Here is a 15,509-nt window from a genome sequence, read left to right on the forward strand (position 1 = left end):
TAGGACCCGTGTACTAGATGGCCCTAGGACCCCCATTCTAGATGACCCTAGGACCCCCGTACTAGATGACCTAGGACCCCTGTTCTAGATGACCCTAGGACCCCCGTTCTAGATGACCCTAAGACCCCCGTTCTAGATGACCCTAGCACTCCCATACTAGATGACCCTAGGACCCCCATACTAGATGACCCTAGGACCCCCGTTCTAGATGACCCTAGGACCCCTGTACTAGATGAGCCTAGACCCCCATTCTAGATGACCCTAGGACCACTGTACTAGATGACCTAGGACCCCCGTTCTAGATGACCCTAGGACCCCCGTTCTAGATGGCCCTAAGACCCCCTTTCTAGATGACCCTAGGACCCCCATACTAGATGGCCCTAGGACCACTGTTCTAGATGACCCTAGGACCCCCAATCTAGATGACCCTAGGACCCCCATACTAGATGACCCTAGGACCCCCATTCTAGATGACCTTAGGACCCCCATTCTAGATGACTCCAGGACCCCCGTTCTAGATGACCCTAGGACCCCCTGTTAGATGACCCCAGGACCCCCGTTCTAGATGACCCTAGGACCCCCGTACTAGATGACCCTAGGACCCCCCCGTTCTAGATGGGCCTAGGGTCCCCGTTCTAGATGACCCTAGGACCCCCGTTCTAGATGGGCCTAGGACCCCCTTTCTAGATGAGCCTAGAACCCCCATTCTAGATGACCCTAGGACCCCCGTACTAGATGACCCTAGGGCCCCCGTTCTAGATAACCCTAGGACCCCCATACTAGATGACCCTAGGTAAGTCACCCGAGACTCTGGTGCCTCAGTTTTTCCATCTGGGAAATAGTACAACGGTGATATTGTATGTAACTGCAGTGTTGTTTAGAGGGTAGGAGTGAGCTGACCTATGGAAAGCACTGGCCACTAGGCCCTGCTCAGGACAGAAGCCTCCCTTCAGGTCAGAGAACTTCAAGATAAGTTCCCTGCCGTGGTCTTCTCGTCTACATGCTGGCTTTCTGGCCCCAGAGTAGCAGAGGCCCACAGGCCTCACTCAGGCCTCCTCGACTCTCAGATAGCCAGACCTGGCTGTGGTTCTGAAGGAGACAGACCCACAGAGGACGTTTTGCTCAGGGCCACACAGCAGAAGCAGCAAGCTGGGAGGGGGGAGCCGGATGAACTCAGATGGGGGAAAACGGAACCCGGTTACTCATACGGGTATGAAGAGCTGAGGTGGTGGGGCATGGGAAGGCGAGAACGTGGAGGACGACGTGGTCTCAGAGGACGGGCCTCCCCAAGCCATTGCGGGCGGGCAGGAAGGGGGCAGAGACACACGGGGCGGGGCCAGGTGATCATGGTCACGTGCAGTGACAAGGTGGTGACAGATGCCACACGATCTGGGACTTTGAGACGTGGGCTTCCTGCTCCTCCCTACCCCCCAGATGCTCCTGCTTTGTGGCAGGGGAGGGGGCAGTGTGACTCCTAAACGGTGGGTGAGTGCTGGTGCCACGGTCCCCAGGGAGGGCCCCGCCCCCCCCCGCCCCCCCCCCCCCCCCCCCCCGCACCTCCCCACCCCACCCCGCCCCGGAGACAGATGCCTGCCCTGAGCTTGCTGGACTCACCGGGAGATGTGAGGGTGAACTCTTGGTGTAAAAGTTGGTTTACTTTCCCAAGGCTGAAGATTCCTTGAGAGAGGAGCGGACGTGCAAGGATTCGGCGCCAGGCTCTGCGTGTGCCGTTCGCGCGCTCCGGTTCTGCTCGGGGCTCCTGTAGCAGGTACTTCCAGAACGACCCCCCTCCGCTCCCCACCGTGCCCACGCGGCTCCAAGGCCTTGCGCCCTCCTGCAGCGAAGGGTGGGGGTGTTGGGACCTGGAGTCAGGCCCGAGCTGCCCACGTTGGAAGCCGGGGGCAGTGGACAGCTCGGCTGGGCACCAAGGGCGCGGAGCCGGGCTGGCCGGGTGGAACCGGGTGGAACCGAAGCCGAGGCCCTCGGGGCCCCGGCCTCCAGGCGGCGTCCTTCCTCGGGCTGTGCCGCACCTCGGCCTTTTGCTTGCGGCCATCTGTGCGGTGGTGCCCAACGCAGGCCTGGCGCTGCCCGCTGCCCGTGCCACACAGGACCCTTCTCCTAAGGCGCAAGAAGGTAACCTCTTCCCGCGTGGAACCCGCCCCTGCCCGAGTCCCGCGTGCGCTCCTCCCCAGCTGCCTGGGCCTCAGCCGCCCCAGGCCGCGGCTGCTTGCCACGTGGAGCGCGCGGCCAGGCCCCGCGCAGGGCACCTCCCCGCCCCGGGCAGCCCCGTGTGGCTGGCTTCATCCCGCTTCCTGGCTGCGCCAGATGGGACCCAGCAGGCCCCGCAGACACCCCGATGCCTCCATCACCCAGAAACGCGGCAGGGCGCAGATGCGGAGGGGCCCGCCCTTCCCCGACGCCGCGGGTGGGGGTGCGGCGGGTAGCAGGACCCCCAAGTGCAGGGGGGCGGTCCACCGCCAGGTCGGCTGGGAGCAGGGAGAGGCCGGACCTGGGTGAGCTGCTCCCTGTCACTGAGCAGGGACGGCCTGTGGGCTTGGGAAGCTGGGGTCATCTGGCTCACACAACCCCTGCTTGACTTTCCCGACCTCTCTGCCTGCCTCTCCTTTGGCCCACTCTTGGGATTGTACCTCCCGAGAAAGCCTCTCAGCACATGCACTTTGAACTAGGAATCCCACATAGCCGGTGTTTCTTCTTTCTTCTAGAAACCGTAGAAGGTATTCCCCCAAATAGGTTCCTGATGGGATGTGCCTCACCGAAATGAGCAAAGGGGCAAGGAGTGAGTGTTTGAGCCTCGCCCAGAAACTGGTGCCCATGGTTCTTGTCTTTGGCAGACCACCTCCGACCTGGAGAGGGCCTCCTACACATTCCAGCAACATCGTTTAGTTTCTAAATGAGACTAAAGTTTCTTGGGAAAGCATGTGGGAAGCCACTTTTTTGGGGGGGTTGAGATGCATTTGTTAACTTTACTGGAGAGGAGTCAGATACATGGATATCTGTTGGTGATAAAGGGGAACATTTTGAAGAGTAGATTAGAAAGGAGGACTTTCTTGTTACTGAAAAGTATCTGCTTCGACCACTGACTATTTGAAGAGCATTCTTTTCCCAGACAAATGTAATCATTTACTTAGCAGGGGAACAAGAAAGCCTTTGTATTTAAATAGGAAAGTCACCAAGGACACCCATTATTTTTGACATCAAAACTGAGCGACGAGGCAGGAAATATCCAGATTATCATGATGACAGGGAAGATGTGATCCAATACATTCGTTTGCTTGAAGGAGGCAGGACAACATGAGAATTCAGCAGCGTGGCTGGACAAGATTTAGGATTTGTAATTTATTTATAAACAGTGGCTTTCCTGCATCCGGGAGGCAGGAGGAACCGAGTGATGCCACATGACCCAAACTCCGTGTTCCTCTGCTTCCCCACGTGTGAACTGGGTGCTGATCCCGCTGCCCTCAGAGGTTCCAGGGAGTCACTATAGTTCGACTCCCTCAGTACCTAATCCCAGGCTCATCCCTCCAGCCTCCCTGGTTTTTTTTTTTGGATTTGCGAGTGTCCATACTTTCTCAGACTTCCTTGGAGGTAGGGTGGCTATTTGACATGAGTCTGGCCAGAGAGATGGACAAACTCATAGATGTCTCCTGGGTTCCTGTCTTCCTGCCTTAAAAATGGGTGTAATCCTGCAACTGTGGCACCCGTCTGGCAAGGAGAGAAGAGGTCAATGTCAGCAACGGCTTACCGCGTCTCTGAGCTTCTCGAGTGTGCAGAAGACAAATCCGGGTTCGCCTAAGCTACAGCTGGGTGAGTATTTTGTGACCTACAGATTTTCATTTGTGTCTGAATAACATGGAAAGCATAACATAACGTGTCTGGTGCCTAAAGGAGGCTTAATAAATCAGGGCTTGTTTTACATTTTAAAATATTATATTTAAATATATTTGAAATACGATTCGGAAAAGTGTCTGATTCCTAATAAAAAAACTGTTAAATAATTCATGCTATATCTAACAAAAACAAGTACAAGCTGACCTACGTAAAGAAAACTATTAAACGCTGAATAATGACATAAAAGGAGACACATAAGTAAAGAGATTGAGCACATTTCTGGACTAAAAGAGCCAATATTATAGAGATGACAGTTATCCCCAAATTAACCAATAAAGATTATCCCACTTAGTCAACATTCCAGTGGGTATTTTGAGGGAGTTGAAAAGTTGATTCTCATTTTCCGTTGGAAGGATAAATATCCCAAAGTAACTGAATTGGCCTTGAAAAAAATAATAAATCTGGTGAATTTATTCAATTCATCCAACCAGATGTTAGAGCTACACTAATTAAAACAATGTGGCATCACTGAAAGACAAATCGATCAATGAAATGGCGTTGAAATTCTAGAAATAGATTCGCATATAAATATAAAACCATATATGATAAATGATAAATGTGATCATTTACATCAAAGAGCATATCAGTCAGGGTTGAGCCCAGGAAATAGGTCGCTTTAGGTATTTTGGACAGAAGGTGATTTAAAATAGGGAATTAGATATTTTCTTTTTTTTTTTTAATTTTTTAAATGTTTATTTATTTTTGAGACAGAGAGAGAGAGAGAGAGACAGAGCACGAGGAGGGGAGGGGCAGAGAGAGAGGGAGACACAGAATCTGAAGCAGGCTCCAGGCTCTGAGCTGTCAGCACAGAGCCTGACACGGGGCTCGAACCCACAAACTGTGAAATCATGACCTGACCCTGAGATCATGACCTGAGCTGAAATCAGACACTTAACCAATTGAGCCACCCAGGGGCCCCAAGGGAATCAGATATTTATTTTCACCGCCATTGGGAGTACAGGAGCACATCCTAGGCTGGATCTCCTGAAATGACTCAGCCTAAATAGAACGGATTCCAATGAGGGGCCTCTGGATCTAACCTAGACATTGTTGCTGAAGCTATGCCAGAAACAAGAAACCAAGCCAGAAATAAGAAACAACAGCCTCTCACATTCAGGGAATTGGACCATGGGGTCCAAGGCTGTGGTCTGGGCATAGAAGTCCCATTAAGAAGCTGTCCCTACTACCATTGCTTCGTGACCTCCAGGAAGCTGGCGGATGGACACTGGAGCACCATGCCAGGAAGCTTCACGTTTTTGGAGTCCATTTGCCAGTGGCAAGGTTCAAGAGACTTGGGAAGACAGTTCACTCCTTCCTTCCAGAATCTCTCGCGAGTACGTGTAAATGATGCTAGAACATTTGCTTCCAGAACCTCAGTTTCAGGGGAGTCTGGAAGTGTTTCCTCTAGCTTTCAGTGTCCCCAAGTAGAAGCCAGATAACGTGAAGGTTGAGAGAATTGATCCAAAGCGTCTGCTCGTAAGGGAAAAGAGCAACACGTCGGGGTCATTGGTCAGGTCCCCACCGCGCCCCAAACATAAAAGCATTCCCAAGTGATCACTGCGTTCCAAACATAAAAATATTTCCTTGCGATTGAAGATTGAGGTGTTGATGGATGCCTGGGTGGCTCAGTTGGTTAAGCGTCTGTCTGACTCTGGATTTAGGCTCAGGTCATGATCTCACGACCCCTAGTTGGGCTCTGTGCTGACAGCGTGGAGCCTGCTTGGGATTCTCTCTTTCTCCCTCTCTCTCTGCCCCTCCCCTGCTTGTGCTCATATTCTCTCCCTCTCTCTCTCTCAAAATAAATAAATGAATTTTTAAAAAGATTTAAGTGTTGAAATTACACATAAAATGACTAAAAGACCTATGGGAGAACAGATCTATCATCTTGGGGCCAGGTGTAACATGAAATCCAGACGCTATAGAAGAGAAGATAAATATATTTAACTGAGTAAAAATCTCGCTGCTCTGGTTTGCTAACAAATACCCTACACCAAGTTAAAAGACAAAAAGGGGGAAATAGCTATCATTTTTATTCTGGACAAAGGGTTAATATTTTTAATCTGTTAGAGTTCTTAACAAATCCACAGAAAAAGATCAACAGCCAATAGTGAAATAGGCAAAGGACAGGAATGACTCGTTTTTTAAAACCTCAAGTGCAGATCCCTTTGAAGCATATGGAAACATGAGTAGCTTCGTTAATAATAAATACATGAAATTACAATGAGAATTTTTTACTTCGCCAACTGGCGACGCGCCGGAGACTGATAACATCTACAGTTGGCAGGAGCGGTATGGAAATGGAGTGCAAATGGCTGCAAACTCTGAAAGTGAGTCTGGCCGTACGTGTCAGATGTTGACAGTCCCCGCCTTTTAACCTGCAACACGCTTCCTAGAATTTGTCTCACGGAACAACACTACCCTTCTCAGAATCTGCCCCACGGAAATACTCACGAAAGTGAGCAAAGACGCATTTGGCAGGCTCGTTGACAGAGTGTTACCTGCAGGAGGGAAGCCTGGCCACAGCTCTCAGTGCCCATCCAGGGGCCATTCCTCAGATAAATGCTGATGCATCCACTCAATGGATTACTAGGCAGCAGTTAAAAAGAAGCAGGTCTAGGGGCCCCTGGGGGACTCAGTCGCTTAAGCGGCTGGCTCTTAGTTTCGGCTCAGGTCGTGATCTCACAGGGTCATGGGTTCGAGCCCCACGTCGGGCTCCTCCGTGCTGACGGTGCAGAGGCTGCTTGGGATTCTCTGTCTCCCTCCCCCTCCGCCCCTCCCCCACTCACGCTGTCTCTGTCTCTCCCAAAATAAATAAATAGACTTAACAACAATAATAATAATAAAAAGAAGCAGCTCTATTTCTGTGGACATTGAAAGATGGCAACAATATAGCAAGTCGGAAATAGATCTAAGTAGGGAACACGATCCCCTTGTTTCTAAAGACAAAAATGTGGACTGTATATGCAGCAGGTCTGGAGACGTGCAACCCCAGTTGCTTGGGTGGGGGGGGCGGTCACCTCTGGGCTTCAGGAGTAGAGCTTCCTGTGGGCAGAACTTTCATATTTTACCACCTGTACGTCTTTGAGGTTTAACACCACGAAAAGACTTGAAGATCCATAAAGAACGAAACCCCCAATTCAGCCATGGAACCTAGAAGCATGGCGTCTAGGTGACTGACACCCCCGTTAAAGTCAAAAGGTGCCTCGAGCTCACTTGATAGATGTGGAAATTAGGACTCACACTTCTCTTGCTCCCAAGGCCACTTGGAAGGAATTGCATTATTCCTGAGGCCACGATTTCCGAATTCTAAAGCCAGAAGCAAAGACTGCCCTGGCATTTTAAGGTTGCATGGCACCTTCTACTCCTGACTTATGGGGATTAACTTCCCTGCCAAGGTGGCTGGGTATGTGGGACCAGCATCTCCCAGGCAACCTTGGGGTGGGCTGTGTGCAGAATATCTCTTCGGATTAGCACCTGCAGTTACTGCCTCCAGCTCTTACTATCTGCTTCTTGCCTGCCCAATCTGCATATTATTATTTGTTTGTTTTTGGGTTTTTTTTTTTTTTTGCTTAAACTTGGTCACCTTATCTTATCTTGGCTTGCTGCTTGCCTGTGCGAGCTGTGGTAATTGGCCTATTGCGGTAATTTCCGGAATACAATCGTAGATGTTACATTGCTTCAAAATTTCCTACGAAATTTTGTACTTGAACCTACATTTTCAACCCAGCCTCTTTTGTAAATCTATCCTTTGGTTCTTTGTAACAGATGATTCAGTACCCAAGAGGCTTCAGTTAAAAAAAAAAAAAAATCATTTCTTTCAAACTTGTCAGAATGGCCGAATCCTGGCTGTGAACAGAGGCAAGAGTCTGTGATCGAGAGTGTGCGTCCACAGCCTGCTGTGCGACCTTGGGCAAATCACTTGACGTCTCTGGGCCTCAGTTGCTCGATAGGTAAGTTCGATGTGAGCGCCTATTACCTTGACTAAGACAATATTGTGGTAATTTTTGCCCAATTATCCGATCAGTAAAGCATTTGACAAGCCTGACCTGATTAACAGGTTACGGAGAGCCTTCTAGCTGTCGGGGGATGAGTGGGTGGTAGAGGGGCCCAGGGAGAAGATGGCAGCCTCTGCAACCCGTCCCATGCCATCCTCACTGACTGGGCCCCAGCCAGCTTCCCCTCCGCGTGACCCTGTCCCAACCTGCCCGTTCCGCACACAGGACGATGCTGCTTCACGAAGCTTCTCTGCCTTGGCGGCTTCTCAGCACACTCAGGGGAGAAGCCACATGCTAACCGTGGTCCATGGGGGTCCACGAAGCCCACCCACTTCTGTCTCTTCATCTCACACCTCTCTTCTTGTTCCCAAGGTGCCACAAACAGCTAATCTTCCTTCAGTTTTGTTTTGTTTTGTTTTTTACTATGTTACTCTGTCTCCCACCCCAGGGCCTTTGCCCATGCTGTTTCCGCTACCCAATGTTCGGTCCGGCCTTCTTTCTCCTTCATGAGATCCAGCTTCAGTATCATCCCCAATAAGAGACGGGGGTGCGCGGCCCACATCCTTTCCCATTTGTACTTCTTGGGGTGATGGCACCCCACATTCCCTCTGTGGAAACATCCCTCCCACACTCCACGGAGCTCACGCGGGGAAGCCATGCCAGGTCCAACAAAGAGAAAGCTGTGAAAGTCTTTCTTTTAGTTTTCCCTGGGGAAGAGCCCTTCAGGCCTCCTAGCAATGGGGTGGGAATAGTGGCATCGTGGCCGCACAGGCGGAGCGCTGAGGAATGAACGTGACCTTGTGCCCAGGCTTCCAGTAACTCCTCACACACCCACACGTCCCTGTAACTGATCCCAAGCCTCCCGGCACCTGCGCATGGAAACTGAGCCCCTTTGGACGGATCTGGCATCTGCAGGCCCCTGTGGGGCGGCCCTGCCTCCGCTCCGCAAGGCCAGCCCCTCTCAACGTTCAGTTTGCCCTCAGCCTCCAGTGGGTGGTTCCTCTCCCGCCCCCTTTGTCCTTCTTGCCATTTCCCTGGAGGTGGAGAGAGGAGAAGAGACGACTTAAGGAGAATGACTGCCCGTCACCACATCCAGCCACAGGTTGGTCCCCCAGAAGCGCTCGGTCTTCTCCTCTCGGGAGGTGACCACAACCTTTCCCCGCTGCCCTCAGACCTCCTCCCTCATCCCCTCCCTGCTCAGACCCAGGAGGTGATCTCGTGTGCTCCAGTCTCCAGAGGAAAGACCAATAACCACCCTCCATTTCCGGCCACTTTCTGCAAGCCAGGAACACCAACTCTGCTTAATCTATGCGGGAAGGATTTTACTGAAAGGGTGTTGAGTAGCTCACAGGTTCTACAGCAAGACTGCAGGGCAACAGTTCGTCTTAGACGAGCCAAAACCAATGCCTGGTCAATGGACGGAACCGGTGCCGACTCTGGGCACAGACACTGCTGTTTCCATCACTCACCCTTCCGGTCCTGGATCTCGGACACTTCTGCTGAAATCACAGACGATGCATCATTACCACGCCCACCAGAATGCTGTCTCTAAGTACCTGCTTCTTTTTATGACCTGTGTACAACCCAGAACAGAGGATGGGGTTGGGGGGGGGGGGGGGTAGGGAAACTACTGCATTAGATTTTTAAAAAATCTTTATTGTGTATTTTTGAAAGAAAGAGACAGAGCATACGTAGGGGAGGGTTAGAGAGAGAGGGAGACACCAGATCTGGAGCAGGCTCCAGGCTCTGAGCTGTCAGTGCCTATCCTGACACAGGGCTCGAAGTCACGGACCATGAGATCATGGCCTGAGCCGAAGTCAGATGTTTAGCCGATTGAGCCACCCGGGCGCCCCAAGTATCCAACGGTTTTGGCTTCGGGAATGGGAGTCCTCGTTCTCCGTCACAAGACGATGGATGCCTTAAGCCTGGGAATGAGGTTCTGATGCCAAGCGGCCGAAAACGAATCGGCAGGGTCCACCCTCCACCCCACTGTCCGCTCAACACACGCTTACGCTTCTTCAAAAATGTTCCTGTCTAACATAGTGCAAATCTCCCTCATAAAACAAAGCCCGTTCGAGAGCTGTCCAGAATCTTCTCTTTTCTGAGAACCAGGATCTCTGTATCATGACCATTTGTCCCTTGTTGCTGAAACGATCACCTCTCCATATTTTGTAATCTAAGGACCCGATAGCAGTCATATCTCAATAAAATGGAAAGACAAAAGTTCTTCTTAATTATGTAGAAGAAAAAAGGGAGAGATTATTTCAGATAATTTTCCTTCTACTTGAAGCGGTGAGGACTGAAATACAGGGAGCTTTTGTGGCTGTTGTTTTCTCACCGTCCTGTAGCTCTACCAAGCAAATCTAGCAAGTAGCCCCTTAAATTCTTGTTCCCTCTGTCTCCTAACATCCCTCAGTTAACCCTTTCTGCTGTGGGCTGAGTATGGATGAGGAGCCACAAAGAGGTGGTTTTGACTGGCAGAGTCTGGTTCATGTGCCTGAGCCTTCGGCGGCCCTGCCTTTATAGACTGGCAGTCTAATTTGTCATCGGGGAAGAGAAGTCAGGAGCATCAGGGCATCCCCAGGGAATCCCTCGGGTGCATGCACACCCTCCGCCTTACCCCCGTGCCAGTGTGCCACTGTCCCTCCTTCCCCTTGATAATCAGCTCGGCCCCTGCCTCTGACGGCCTAGCCCTTCCTGTATTCCCTGCTCCCTGAAGGTCACAAGAAGCTTCCGATGGCCAGATGGACTTCTCGACGTCCAGTTTAAAGGCATAGTTGCCCTGCCAGCTGGTGGGAGCACCTTCCTCGTGGGGATTAAGTCCTCTAAAGGATCAGAACCCAGAGCTGTGATGATTGAATGAAAGACAATGACACAGCTGACGGATAGGCTAATACAAGCCTCAGGCCCTTGAAAATGCCGCTGCAGGAACCCCTGACGTCTCGGGGACCTCCTTGCCTGCGGCAGCTGCTCACTCAGCAGGAAGATGTGCCTCGCCGCCGTCGAATTCTCTCTCAATTTGCATCTAAAACCCCGGTTGTGACAAACCAGTAGATGCAGATAGAGTTCAGCCTCCACGTTACACGCGGGGCCCCTCAAGAGGGGTGGGAATGACACCTGAATGCCAGTTCCCCTCCGCCCCTTCAAGACAGGGCCCAATCTCTCTGTGCTCAGGGGGCCGGATGACCGCCCTGCTTGGCACCAGAGTGGTTTTAGTCACTGGCAGACTGGAACCTCGGCGGTGTCAGTCGGTAGGTCTGCCCCGGTGGGGGGAGGGCTAGGCCTTTGCTGTGTCTTCGTGCCTGTCATCCCAGTCTCCGCCAGTGGTCGGTCAGACCCCTCTGCCAGTTTTCAGTGAGTATTTATTCCACAGCTGACGGTCTGGGCCACCTTTCACTCACGGGTGCCAGGGGCCATCAGGACTCCTCTCCTTGATTCCAGCCAGGGTTTTACTTCCTCCAATGACGTGGTGTCCAGAGAATTCCATCCCACGTTTCTTTCAACTTCCTGAAGCTCTGGGACCAGCGTTTACATCATTCAGGGGACTTGGTTGCCAGCAACAGAGACCAATTCTGGGTAATGTACACAGCATGGTTATTTATTTTAATATTACCAGCCGATTCACAGAATCCGCGGGAGGGTTGGCAAACCGGATCGGAGGCCACAGAGTCAGAGGCCGTCGCCCGAATCAGACTGCAAGAATGGTCTCCTGAAGGCGCCGCTGTCTACACTGTTGGACACGGCTGGCTCTTTCTGCGCCCTGCAGACTGGACGCAGCCACCTTCGCAGGTGCTGTCCTTCAGGGGACGAACCTTCACGGCTTCCTAGCCCCGTCTTCTGATTAAAAGTTGAGGACGAGGAGCCATAAAGAGGTGGTTTTGACTGGCAGAGTCTAGTTCACGTGCCTGAGCCCCAGCTACAGGAGGCTAGAAAATAAACACATGAGTTTTCAACATCTGTGACAGGAGGCCGACTCTGTTGTCCAAGAGAGGAAGAGGTTTCGCTGCTGTGTGACCATGAAGAATGACAAATATTCACCCTGTCCCCCATATGTACTCAGTTACTAATTCTACCTATAGAAGGTCCAGAATCAATTTCCTACTTAATTCTACCTCCTAAACCTCTCTCTTTTTAACAGCGTTTCTGACATACAATTCACCTGCCATAAAATCTACCCATTTAAAGTGCACGATTCAGGGCTCCCGGGTGGCTTAGGCGGCTAAGCAACCAGATCTCGGTTTCAGCTCAGGTCGTGATCTCTCGGTTTGTGAGTTCCAGCCTCGCGTGGGGCTCTGCGCTGACAGTGCAGAGCCTACTTGGGATTTTCTCTCCTTCTCTCTCTGCCCCGCCCCAGCTCGTGCTGTCCCTGTCTCTCTCTCAAAATAAATAAATAAATAACGTGTACACTTCAGTGTTTTTTGGTATATTATATGATGAACGTTTGTAAATTGGGGTAAAACACATAACATAAAACTTGCCATTTTCACCATGTTAAGTATACCATTCAGTAGCATTAATTACATTCATAATGCCGTCCAACCATCATCCCCATTTCCGAACAGAATCGCTGTCATCATAAGTGATAACGCTCTTTTTCCCCTTCCCTTAGCTCCTGATCACCTCTCCTCTACTTTCTGTGTCTATGAATTTCCCTATCCCAGAGATTTCCTGTAAGGAGAATCATACAATATTTGTCTTTTTGTGTCTGGCTGGTTTTTGTGTCTCATTTAGTGTAGGCCACCCATGGTAGAGTGTGCCTCAGAACTTCATTCATTTATGGCTGAATAATACTCCACTGCGTGGAGAGATCCCATTTTGTTCATCCGTTCATCTGTGGATGGACACTTGAGGTGCCCCACCTTTTGGTTATTGTGAACACTGCATACACATATTTGTTGGGGTCCCAGCTCTCAGTTCCTTGGGGTGTACGCCTAAGAGTGCAAATGCGCGTTCATATGGTGATTCAATATTTAGCTATTAAAGATAGCTAAAATATGAGAAACGCAGCAAATTGTTTTCCATTAAGGCTGCACCATTTCACGTTTCCACCAGCAATGTGCAAAGGTTCCGATATCTCCACATCCTTGCCGACATCCTTGTCATTTTCCATTTTTTTTGTGATAGCCTTCCTATTAGGTGTGAAGTGATACCTCATCGTGGTTTTGATTAGCATTTCCCTAATGATTAGTGATATTGAGCACCTCTTCACGTATGTATCTATGTGTATATCTTCTTTGAAGAAATATTTTATTCAAGTCCTCTGGCCATTTTTTAAATTGAGTCGTTTGTCTTTTTGTTGTTGAGTTGTAAGAATTCTTTATATTTTGTGGATACTGGGCCATTGTCAGATATACGGTTTTCAAATTATTTTCTCCATTATGTGGGTTGCTTTCTCATTATCTTAATGTCCTTTGATGCACAGAAATTTTAAAATGTGATGAAGGGCAAGTTGTCTGTTTTTTCATGGTTGTTACTTTTGCTTTTGGTGTTATATCTAGGAATTCATTGCCAAATCCAAGATCTTAAAGATTTACCCCTCTGCTTTTTCTAAGAGTTTTATGATCTTAGCTCTTACATTTAGAACACTGATCCATTTTTAGTTAAGTTTTGTTTAATTTTGTATATGGTGTGAAGTAGACGGTCTAACTTCATTCTTTTGTACCATCTGTTGAAAAACTATTCTTTCCCCATTAAATGCACTTGGCTCCCTTGCAAAACCCAATTGGCCAGCGATGTATGAGCTCATTTCTGAATTGTCAATTCTGTCCTCCTTGTCTTATGTCTATTCTCATGAGTATCACATTGTTTTGATTACTATAGCTTTTGTATTAAATTTTAAAACCAGGCAATGTGAATTCTCTAACTTCGGTCTTCTGTTTTCAAGACTGCTTTGGCTATTTGAGGTCCCTTGTAATTGCATATAAATTTGAAGATTGGATTTTTTAGTTCTGCGAAAAAAAGAGCCATTGGAATTTTGATAACAAGCATTGAATCTGTAGATCTGTTTGGTTAGTATCTTTATACTATTAAGTCTTTGTATCCATGAGCATGAGATGCCTTTCCATTTACATACGTCTTAATTTCTTTCAGCAATGTTTTGTAATTTTCAGTGTTCAAATGTTTCACATCCTAGGTTATATTTATTTTCAGGTATTTATTTTTGGAGATGCTATTGTTCCTTAATTGCTTTTCAATGTCCTTTTCTGATTATTTATTGTGGGTGTGTAAAAATACAACTGATTTTTGTATGTTGATCTTACTCCCTGGAGCTTTGTTGAATTCGTTTATTACTTCCAGTAGCCTTTTTTTTTTTTTTTTTTTTTTTTTTTGGTGGATTCTCTGAGCTTTTCTCTATGTAGAATAATATCTGCAAACAGAGGTAATTCACCTCCTCTTTTCCAATTTGGATGCGTTTTGTTTCTTTGTTTTATTTAATGGCTCTGGATAGGACAATGCTGAGTGACAGTGGTGAAAGTGGGCACCCTTGCTTCATTTCTGATCTTAGGGGGTGGTTTTAAGTCTTTCTTTTATGATATTAGCTGTGGGTTTTTCATAAATGCCCTTTATCATGTTGAGGAAATTCCTTCTATTCCTAGCTTTCTGAGAGTTATTTTTTAATCATGAACGTATGTTGGATATTGTCAAATGACTATTCTGCATCAAATGAGATGGTCATATGGATTTTTTCTTTCATTGCATCAATGTGATATATTACATTCATTGATTTTCTTATGTTATATCACCCTTGCATTCCTGGTATAATCCCACTGGTCACAGAATATAATCCTTTCAATGTGCTGCCGGACTCAGTTTGCTAATGTTTTGTTGAGGCTTTTGCATTTCTATTCATAAAGGATATTGGTCTGAAATTTTCTTTCCTGGTGACGTCTTTATCTAGCCTTGGAATCAGGATAATGCTAGTCTCATAGAATGAGTTAAGAAGTGTTCCTTCATCTTTATTTGAAAAGTTTGAGAATTGGATTAATGCTTCTTTAAATATTAGTGGAATTCACCAGTGACGCCATCTTGTCCGGGACTTTTCTTTGTTGGAAGGTGTTTGATTACTGTTTCAATCTCCACTTATTGTAGGCCTGTTGAGATTTTCTATTTCCTTTTAAGTCAGTTTAGGTAATTTGTGTTTCTGGGTATTGGTCCATTTTATCTGTATTATCTGATTTGTTGTTATACAATTGCTCATAGAATTCTTTTATGATCCTTCTTATTTTTCTATGGTCAGTAGTAATGTCCCCATTTTCATTTCCAATTTTAGTTATTTGCATATTCTCTCTTTTTTCCTTTGTCAGTCTAGCTAAAGTTTGTCAATTCTGTTGGTCTTTTCAAAGAACCAACTTTTGGCTTTTGGGTTCATTGATTTTTTCTATATATTTTTTGTATTTTCTATTTTATTTATCTTTGCTATTAATGTTATTTCCTTCCTCTTATTATTTTTAAGTTTAATTCACTGTTTCCACCCCATCCCCATGTCCCAAGGATGCAAATTAAGTTATTGTTCTGAGATCTTTCTTTTTTTTTTTAAAGATTCATTTTTAAGTAATCTCCACACTGAACATGGGGTTCAAACTCATAACCCCAAGATTAATAGCT

The 15,509-nt window shown here is 48.0% G+C and overlaps 1 long non-coding RNA gene across 4 annotated transcripts; it reads left to right on the top strand.

Annotated features, from left to right (window-relative positions):
• Nucleotides 1-1,286: 1,286 nt before the first annotated feature.
• LOC132663714 (uncharacterized) lies at nt 1,287-9,500 on the top strand. Of its 4 annotated transcripts, none has more exons than XR_014135920.1 (5): nt 1,287-1,485; nt 1,667-3,825; nt 6,996-7,107; nt 7,740-7,859; nt 8,130-9,500. It is a non-coding gene; the product is annotated as an uncharacterized LOC132663714 (long non-coding RNA). The 4 variants fall into 4 exon arrangements; XR_013551521.2 differs by lacking the exon at nt 6,996-7,107 and having other exon boundaries at nt 1,667-1,768; nt 2,724-3,825; XR_013551520.2 differs by lacking the exon at nt 6,996-7,107.
• The last annotated feature ends 6,009 nt before the right edge of the window (nt 9,501-15,509 follow it).

Source organism: Panthera onca, chromosome D4, assembly GCF_046562875.1.
Source record: "Panthera onca isolate mPanOnc1 chromosome D4, mPanOnc1 haplotype 2, whole genome shotgun sequence".
NCBI lineage: Eukaryota > Metazoa > Chordata > Mammalia > Carnivora > Felidae > Panthera > Panthera onca.